The sequence below is a fragment of the Rhinoderma darwinii genome, chromosome 13 (genome assembly GCF_050947455.1).
Source record: "Rhinoderma darwinii isolate aRhiDar2 chromosome 13, aRhiDar2.hap1, whole genome shotgun sequence".
In the NCBI taxonomy this organism is placed as follows: Eukaryota; Metazoa; Chordata; class Amphibia; order Anura; family Rhinodermatidae; genus Rhinoderma; species Rhinoderma darwinii.
Window position 1 is genome coordinate 34,720,097 of NC_134699.1, and position 10,159 is coordinate 34,730,255.

General features: G+C 42.1%; 1 long non-coding RNA gene across 1 annotated transcript; it reads right to left on the reverse strand.

Annotated features, from left to right (window-relative positions):
- Window positions 1–514: 514 nt before the first annotated feature.
- Window positions 515–8,660, reverse strand: LOC142665671 (uncharacterized). The gene is made up of 3 exons (XR_012851538.1): window positions 8,558–8,660; window positions 2,918–3,127; window positions 515–2,658 (listed from the first exon to the last, which is right to left on the reverse strand). It is a non-coding gene; the product is annotated as an uncharacterized LOC142665671 (long non-coding RNA).
- Between the last annotated feature and the right edge of the window lie 1,499 nt (window positions 8,661–10,159).

Here is a 10,159-nt window from a genome sequence, read left to right on the forward strand (position 1 = left end):
TGAGCTGGAGACACCCATCTATTTTCAGAATGAAAGTGACACTGCGCTCATTAGGTGCCAAAACCCCTTCAGTGCTGGGCCCGAGATTTACAAAAATCTGAATATTCAAAACACTAGATTTTAATGGTGGCTTGTCATACATGCATAATATAGTGCTTTATATGTTTAGGTTGTTCCTTAGTAACAGATGCCATAGATAGCAGGTGACCTGATTAGGCCTCAACTCCTGTGTGAATGGACAGTGTCCACATCACAGTGCCAGCAGGTAGTGTGGTGGCATGTACGGATATTCCCTACCAGCACTTCTACTCGCTGGTTTTGACGGGGTCCAGTGGCATGGACTGGTTGTTCACGGTCTTCCTGCTGGCGGTCTTCTTTATATTTAGATTATATATTACTATACTCTGCAATGCCGGTCGCAGGTGCGAAGCTGTGACAACCTCTAATTTTCTATACAAAGGAGTGGGTCCACACGTCACAAAAAAATTAAATGTACAAAGATGTGCTGAACCGCAGTGACTGGAAAGCATATATACATAAACGGAAAATTGCACTATTGCGCTATGGATATGTTAGGAATATTTATACACATTTACAATATAATTCTGCACGTATTTAAATTTTATAATATGAGGCTCTAGAAGCGGTACAAGACAACCAAGGCACGCAAAGAAAACATGCTAGAAAGCAACTCCCCGTAACAGTGCCACCATACTTGTCATCCACAATGTCCACATAACAGAGACAACCACAGTGCCCAAAGTGACAGACACAGGCCCACATTTATAAAGCAGGTTACACCAGGGACCTTAGGCTGCTGTCCCTCCTGCCTACTCTTTTTTTTTCAGCCCTGTGAAGTACTTAGCACACATTTTGAACAAATTGAGTGAGCGTATCAGAGACTGTAATTCAGGGGGGTCCAGAGTTGCCACCTTCTCCAAAAATACCACCCAGTGTTAGCATGCATATACATGTGCCCTTTTTTGCAGCGATTTTTCGTATATAGTGCCACCCCCCACCCCCATATGCACACAAACTCGATAAGTGTAAGTATACCCCAACACGGGTAAAAAGCGGGTGTGATTTTGGGGGTAGAACTTCAAACTGAGTGGGATTTGCCAGATAGACAACGACTTCTTGTAACAAAGTCAGTATCCTCATCCTCCACTCTTGACTCTCAGGGCTGCACAGGCAGGCAGAGTCCGCATGTCCGGCTACTGAATAGAAGGGTCTCTGCTCCCTTGCCACAGCAATATCCCACTGGTGCCATCACATACTTGACATAGTCCTGAGGCTACTGATGTTCCCAGGGCTGGGTGACCTGGTACAGGAGGAGTATCCAATCTAAGTAGGAAGTAACCTGACTGTGCAACCAATGTTTTATAATGCAAAAATACCCGCATGTGCTATTGCCAGTAACACAGTCTAAATACCGGATAAGCTGGTGGTTTACCAGTGTAGCGGCAACTCTAGGTGGGTGCCTGCTTGGTTTGTTAAGGGAATGTCATTGTGTAGTCCAGGTCTTTTTTATTTTTTTTTATTTTACTAGAGGAACAATGGAGTTTGTCATTGTACTTCCATTCGGTCACTAAGCAGGTAAAAAAAATATTATCTTAAATGTAACAGAAGATTTATCAACCAAATGTGTATAACATCTGTGCTCATAATGACTGAATGAAGTTCATCTGACTTCTTGCGAGATTGCATCAAAGAAAAGAGCACTTATACAACTCAATGATAGTTCAGTGTCCAAAATCGATTATACTCAAGTATTTCTAGGATTATAGCTGTAAAGCAAGTAGATCGCGAGATTTGTATGTGGCTTAAATCACAATACAGATTCAACTCTCAGAGAATTGCACAAGGTCAGGTGAATTGAGAATTGGAATCTACAAATCTAACAATAATAGGCTGGATTCACAAACGCAGCCGCCAGATGTTTGCTGGTCAATAGGACAATATAAAGCTCTCTGCACCAGTATTAACCCCTTAACGCAAAATCACGTGACTACGTAATGAGGGTTAAGGGGCAGTATGGAGCGAGCTCACGGGCTGAGCTCGCTCCATACACAGCGGGTGACTGCTGTTATTATGCGCAGCCGACACCTTACTGCAACGGGCGGAATCAAAGTTCACTTTGATTCCGCCCGTTTAACAACTTAAATGCCGCGGCATTTAAAGTGATAGAATCAGGGGGGCGCCCCCTCAAACACACCATCACACCCCCCCCCCCCGCAGCGCGAGCGGCTGGTAACAACAGTTGCTATGACAGCCTGTGGGCCTAACAAAGGCCCCCAGGTCTGCCATCTTTGTACTCCTTTGAAGCACTGGCTCTGCCTCCGGCGGAAGTTCTGGTGGATTTGACATCTCAGTCCTGGTGGTGCCCACAGTCCTGTTTTCCATGGTAAAGGCTCGGCAGTGACTGAGAGGAACTCTTCTCAGTTTTCCAAGGATCTTTCACTTTATCGAATGATATGAAAAAATTATTGTAAACTTCCTTTATATATTTAGTGAGGAGATTGATCCACTGCACTCACCACCTAGAAAATGTTTCTTCATTATTTGCATACAGCAGTATGGTATGTGGAAGATCGCCTTTGGCCGTTTCATGCGTGCCCGCGCTTCGTCAAGGCCCCTGCGTTCGAACGGACACTGCAGCTTTATATACAAATTAAAGGCAACGTTAATGACACATAGTTTTGATACATAAATATACAACATATTTCAGTTAGACAGGGTGAACACAGTAACATTAATGTCAAATAGGTAGAGTAACATATTTTAGCTTAAAAATGCACTTAAATCATTGCGCTCATTTAGACCTAACAGTCCCAAGGCTTCCACCCGTGGGATCCCACCCCCTCCAGAAGGCGCAGGTAATGGTAGGTTCCATGGAGGGGATGCATTCGGTACCCACCTGTTATTGATTTGTGCTGCAGATTCCTTGTGACAGGAAAGTTTTCTGCAACAGCGTCCTGATTGGCAGCTGCTACTTTGGAGAATAAAGGTTCCGTCCAGTCTGCTGCACGTCTGAGGAGAGGAACCTGAAGCAGCCCCCACCGGCCCTTACTGAAAGAAGTGTTCTTGCTTGTCGTGGTGTTGTTAGTCGGTTGCCGCTCCGTTAACGCTGGGTGGACAAGGACTAAAGTTAATATTTGAACATTTTTTATATGGTCTTTATACTGGATTAATAACAAATGGAAGTTCATTTGAATTATTGCATTTATTTATGGTTATTTGGTAATCACCGCGGAAATTTATTTCTTCAAATCCTTTTGTCTGCTGTCTTTATTCCATTGTTACTTTTGTAGTGGCATCAGTGATCCTAAGGAAATAAGAGACCTTATCCTGCGATGATTGTAAAGTCTCGTAATTATACCTCAGCTGGATGGCTGTAATGACGGATGCTTCCGTTCACCGCTCTGCAATTACGTGATTCTCCATTATGTTTCTGTTTTTAGCTTACATCACTTGTCTTCATGACTATACATTTATTCTGGTTTCTTTTCTGCTCCTCCCCCACTGCCCGACAGCTTTCATTAAAAAAATAAGTAAAGTGGTATGAAAAGTAAACTTCTAAAACTTGTACATGGCCACACGCTGCTCAGAGAAATGGGAGGTCAAACTGCACAGCTTGGAATTAGCAAACGTCACCCGACTCCACTTCATTTCTCTTATAAGTCTGAATGAGCGCCTAAGCAAAAGAATGCATTTTTTTTCTTTTTCACTTTTCATAGACAACGGAGCGGCGTGTTCTATAACCTTTGATTTTTCTGAAAGGACATTTACAAACATGATTTCTTCAGTGTGTAGTTACCTTGGTAGCTATGAATATAGGGAAGAGGGCAAAGAGAAACAGGATTTATGTTCAATTCACATGGACTGGATCAAATCAATAGGCTATTTCTTTATCACAAAAGACCAGTATCATTTGACTAGATGAAAAGATAAAAGGAGACACGGCGCCACATAGTGCAATAAAAACGAGGGAGTACGTGAGCAATAATAATTATGAAAATTGCTCACCTGAGGGTATGGATACCAAAAGTATCACACAAGCAAGAAGCTGCAGCCAGGTCCGTGCACAAGCAAAATACTTTGCTGTCGATAATGTGATTGTAGTAGAACGGAAAAAAGGACCACCGGCGCTGCTATAAATGAACTCCAAGCCAAAGAGATTGAATTAATGAGTATTTATTTCCAAGGAATGGGCTACGCGTTTCGACGCCGGACTAGCGTCTTCATCAGGCCAATACCGGTAATTAGGTATTGGCCTGATGAAGACGCTAGTCCGGCGTCGAAACGCGTAGCCCATTCCTTGGAAATAAATACTCATTAATTCAATCTCTTTGGCTTGGAGTTCATTTATAGCAGCGCCGGTGGTCCTTTTTTCCGTTCTACTACAATCACAGTATCATTTGAGGACAATGATGCTTATTCTAAAATAAATGTGATAATGGTAGTGAGGGGGTGGGGGTCATGTTTTTTTTAATCTTTATTAAACGGTTAAAAGAACAGATCCGTTGACCCATTCCATTTATTCCTTCAGGTCAGAGGTCCCCAATCTGTAGCTCGCAGGCTGTCTGTTAGGCAACAACATTTGTGTCGGTCCAGCAGTCACGCATTTCCGTACTACAGGGCAAAGCAGTTGCAGGCGTGAGAAAAGGAGGAGTAGCTATGAAGCGCCACGTCACTGTGGCTGCCTCCTCCGTCACTAGCGCGAAACACGTCACCCGCTCTTAACTCACGCACCTAGGAGGCCACAATCCCTGCCATAGACTCCCTGATAAGTGTATTATCAATAAGCATAGCTCATAATCTCTACCCCAAACCCATGACCCAGCACAAAGAGGAGGGCAAGTAATAGGTTTGGTGAGGAGCGATGCTAATGTTTAGGAAGGGCAATTTTAAGCATGTTTTCTCACCTCACAGAAAGAAAAAAAAAAAGCCCCTATATTAAAAATGTAAAGGGGTTGTCCTGCGCCTCCCTGATATTGGGCGTGGAGAGACAGTCCTGCACACCGGATGGGACAGTTCCCGAGGCAACCATTCAACAAGTATCCGAGGAAGCTGTCAGACAAGTATTGTGCACATGTCCTATTAATTAGAATAAGACCCCTGCACAATAATTTTCAGGCGACAGGCGGTTGTCTTTGCCGGGTGGTAAGTATAAACCTTTTTATTAATTTTAAATAAAAAAAAGCATTTCTTTCTTTTTTTTTTTTGGAGTTGCGATTTACAACATTGGCTATCTGTTGCAGGTTTTACCTCCTCATTGAGTTCAATAACGAAAACCTGCAACAGAAAAGCAGCGATTCCAAAGCATAAATGGAATACTGCTGGTTAAAAAACCGCACCGCAAGTCAATTTATAAATGTTTCTTTGGCTGATTTTTTCTGCTATGTGTTGATGAGATTTGTTCAAATCCCCTATAATACGCTGCAAATTTTCCGCAATTAAATCTGTTGCGAAACATCCGCAGGATTTACGCTACGTGTGAACATACCCTGAGACCAGTGTATTATTTGCTAGCTGCTATTGGCCAAGCAGCACAATATTTTTTGTGCAGTTTGTCTTAATAATAGAGTGAACCTGCCCCATAATACGCAGGCGCTTAACAGGGTAGCATAGTATGACGACAGATCCACTTTAAGGTCAATGGAAAACGGATTAGACATCAGGCATTAGTTCTGCAGTCTCATTCTCAATATGTGGCGACAAAAATAAAAATAAATCTACAATAGATCAATTTCCCCATCTAACTTTAATAAGACAGAAAAATTTTTTTAAGATAATCTAGCCTAACAAACTATGGCACATGATGTCTATAGAAACTGAAAAAAAAAATAAAAAGATTAAAAGATCCGCTTTTTCGCTACGAAAATGAAATAACCTAAAAAAAAAAAACAATGTGCTTTATCAGCGCTGCAACCATGCTAAGAGAGCAATGCCACTCTTTACCCTTTGGCCTCCCTCGCTGAATAGGGTCGAGCTGCAATACCAGACTCAGTCGATAGACAAAAGTGGAGTCATAAGTCACAGACGCTAATAAAACTCTACAATGTTGCAAGGAACCCACCAAATAGGGTCCCTACATCTTAGCTGGACCCATGTAAATATAACTATGGGGAAACGGGGATGTTGAGGTGAACTCCAGTCACACTTTTCAGGTATTGAACGGAATTAGGCTTTAACAGAAGAAAACTTCTACAAAACTGTATTCTGTTTCTGCATACATTGTTATGTGTCTTCAGTTTAGACTGAAAGAACAAAGTAATGTAATGTATTTTTCCCAACTACATACGGGGAAAAGAAAGTGGAACTTAACACGCAAAATACATTAGTCAGAAAGGCAAAAAAAATATTCCATTTGCTTGACTTTTGAAGAAAATATGCATGCAAATACTGTCCTCAATTGATTCCAGTGAAGAACGAAAAACTAGTACTGCAACCGCCATAAAAGCATCAGGCAACCTACACAAATATACTTGTAAATGTTCCCATGAAGAAATGTAGGGGCAGCCATTGCCCCTTCTAATGAGAGGTATTCACGCGTTACAATGACCGACATGGACAAAAGGATTGCTTAATAATGGGTATAATTAATCCAAAAGCAACGATGGAGGTACCCTGAAGGTGAACTGGTTCCCACACAAATATTTTAGAATTGGTACAAGACTAATGGTTTTCTTCTGGATAATAATGATGCGGTCTCCTCCGTGATCATGCAGTTCACGTATTACAATAATGGTGGATTTTGAACTGGCAGCATTTATTGGCACTTTGTTTTTTGCTGGTCTTGCAGCATTTTTCCCATTGCATCTAATGCAAAGAACTAAGCCAAAAAAACGCTGCAAAAAATTAATTAGTAAGTTAATCACTATTACCACCATTATTGTGATACGTGAACTGCATGATCACAGAAGAGACCGCATTATAAGAAGTAGTATTTTATTTATTTTTTCATAAGGAAACCATCTGTCTTATTCTAATTCTAATATATTTATGTGGGAACCAGTCCACCTTAACACCTTTCCACCCAATCATGTACGGTTACGTCATCAGCGCTAATGTGTTAGCGCCTTCTCACGTAACTGTACGCGATGGTAATGGAGCGGGCTCAGAGGCTGAGTCAGCTCCATCACCAGCGGGTGACATCCCGCTGTAATGGCCAGGACATCCCGCTGTAATGGCTGTACTGAGCTTCGTTCTGGTGCTGTATTTATGTACTGAGCTTCGTTCTGGGGCTGTATTTATGTACCAAGCCTTGTTCTGGTACTGTATATATGTACTCAGCTTTGTTGTGGTACTGTATATATGTACTGAGCTTGGTTCTAGTGCTGTATTTATATACGGAGCTTAGTTCTGGTGCTGTAATTATATAGGATATATTTATAATAACAAAAGTGAAAGGCAGATGGAATTGTTGCAATTCATTGTATAATCAATGCTTTTTTTTTCAGATGCAGTAAAATCTATAAAATCACTTTTTAAAATGGCACATGCTATATGCGAATTACTCTATAAAGGATCATGAGGCAGTGCCGCTATCCTGAAGAGTCACACAGTCTGGACTCCAAACCCACCTTTCCATGGCCGATTGACATCCCCCTTGCTGTTCTACATCACTACCAGTCTCTTCCAACTCTCTCGGAATTCCCATTGCATGGGCACGCACCGTGCAGCGAGATGTACTCTGCCCTACTTAATCGCTGCACTGCGCACGCCAGGGGAGAACAAGCCGACAGTGCATCCGCAAAAGTTACTGGAGGGTAGTAGTGATGTAGAAAAGCCAGCGGGATGCCGAATAAGAACTGGGGCGCCATTTCAAATTTTGCCTCAGGCAGCAGAAAAGCTTGAATCGGCCCAGACCATGGAGACACATACGTTTGCAGAGAAGCTGTTGACAAAACAGTAGATTGTTAATAAAGACTATTTGTGATGTTGCTTCATTTTTTTATTTTAGTTGCATTAGAGCAATAATAATAATATTAATAAAAATAAAAAAGTTGGATTTTGGACTGTGATGACTAAATGTGTGTTGTATAGGTTATGCCCAATGTAAAACTATAGAACATAAAGTACAATCTTATTTTTATTCCTTTATCCCTACAAAAAAACTTGTTATTCTTATAAAACATAACTAAACCTATTTTATGAAATATAAAACAATATTATTTTTATTTCTTTTGACAATTATTCCTTAAAAAGGTTGTCCAGAAGTTTTTTCTTTAACCCCTTCCCGCCGGATCACGTATATATACGTCATTAAAATCGGTGGCTTACCGCATTTTCACGTAAATATACGTCATGGAGATGAAGCTGGCTCAGGAGCTGAGCCAGCGACATCACCGCCGGGTGACAGCTGTATGTTACAGCTGGCACCCTAAGGTATCGGCCAGGACCGGAGCTAGCCTCCGATCGGACCGATTAACCCCTCACATGCTGCGTTCAATAGAGATCGCAGCATGTGAGGAGTTTATAGCCACCGGCGCCCCAGCAACGTGATCGCTGGGTTGCCGGTGGCTGCAAAGGCGATCGGAGGGCTAATGCTTACCTCCCGGTCCGCCAGCAACGGAATCCTCCTATGCCCCGTCGTCGGCGGGGCCCAGGAGGCTTCCGGTAACATCGGCAAGATGGCGCCGGCTCAGCTTCCGGCTCAGAAGCTGAGCCGGCGTCATCAGCAGTGGGTGTCCGCTGTATGTTACAGCGGACACCCCGATCTATTGCCAGGAACCGGAGCTAGCTCCGATTCCTGGCATTAACCCCTTCGATGCAGCGATCCATTGTGATCGCTGCATCCTAGAGGTTTGTAGAAAATCGGCAGCCTTGCCATGCGATGGCAAGGCTGGCGACTGCTACCATGGCAACAGGAGCCCTAACAATGGACTCCTGTCTGCCATTACGTAAGCTGATTAGGCCCCGCCCAGAGGCGGAGCCTGATCGGCTTGCTGTCAGTGAACAACTGACAGTTCCAATACATTGCACTACATAGGTAGTGCAATGTATTAGAACATCAAACAAATAGTTGGACATTCAAGTCCCCTAGTGGGACTAAAGAAAAGTGTAAAAAAAGTAAAAATAAAAAGTTGGAAAACATACAATAAAAGTTTCAAATAATAACACAAAACACAATCGCCCTTTTTCCCTTATAAGTCATTTATTATTGAAAAAAATAATAAAGCCATACATATTTGGTATCGCAGCGACCGTAACGACCTGAACTATAAAATTATTATGTTATTTATCCAGCGCAGTGAACGCCGTAAAAAAAAACCTCAAAAACACTGCCATAATTACTGTTTTTTTGGTCACTGTCTTCCAAAAATTGAAATAAAAAGTGATCAAAAAGTCGCATGTATCCAAAAATGGTACCGATAAAATCTATACCTCGTCTCGCAAAAAAAAACAAGCCCTCACACAGCTCCATCGATGAGAAAATGTAAAAGTTATGGCTCTCACAACTTGGCGACAGAAAAAATACATTCTCTTTCCAAAAGTAATTTTATTGTGCAAAAAGTTATAAAAAAGTTCTATAAATTTGGTATCGCCGGAATCGTACTGACCCTCAGAATAAAGGTAACATGTAGTTTATAACGTACGGTGAACGGTGTATATATAAAAAAAAGTGGCACAAGCTGGGCATGACATTTGACACTGAATTGGCATATCTAGGGAAACTATTTAATTTGTACCTTCCGCAGCGCAATCATTTATGGAAAAGATATGTGGGGTGAAAATGCTCACTACACCTCTTAATAAATGCCTTGAGGGGTGCAGTTTCCAAAATGGGGTCACTTCTCAGGGGTTTCTTTTATTATTTCACATCAAAGCCTCTGCAATTGTGAACCAATACTTTATAAGTCGCCAAATTAGGCCTCAATTTTACATGGTACTCTTTCACTCCTGAGCCCTGTCGAATGTCCAGGCAAAAGATTAGGGCCACATGTAGGGTGATTCTAAAACAGGGAAACACCGCATAATAATTGAGAGCTGTCTTGTTATGGTGGCACAAGCTGGGCACCACATATTGGCGTATCTAAGGAAAAATTCCCATTTTCATTCTCCCACATCGTGTGCACACGAATTTCTGCAAAACACCTGTGGGGTTAACATGCTCACTACACCCCTAGGTGAATACCTTGAGGGTGTTGTTTCC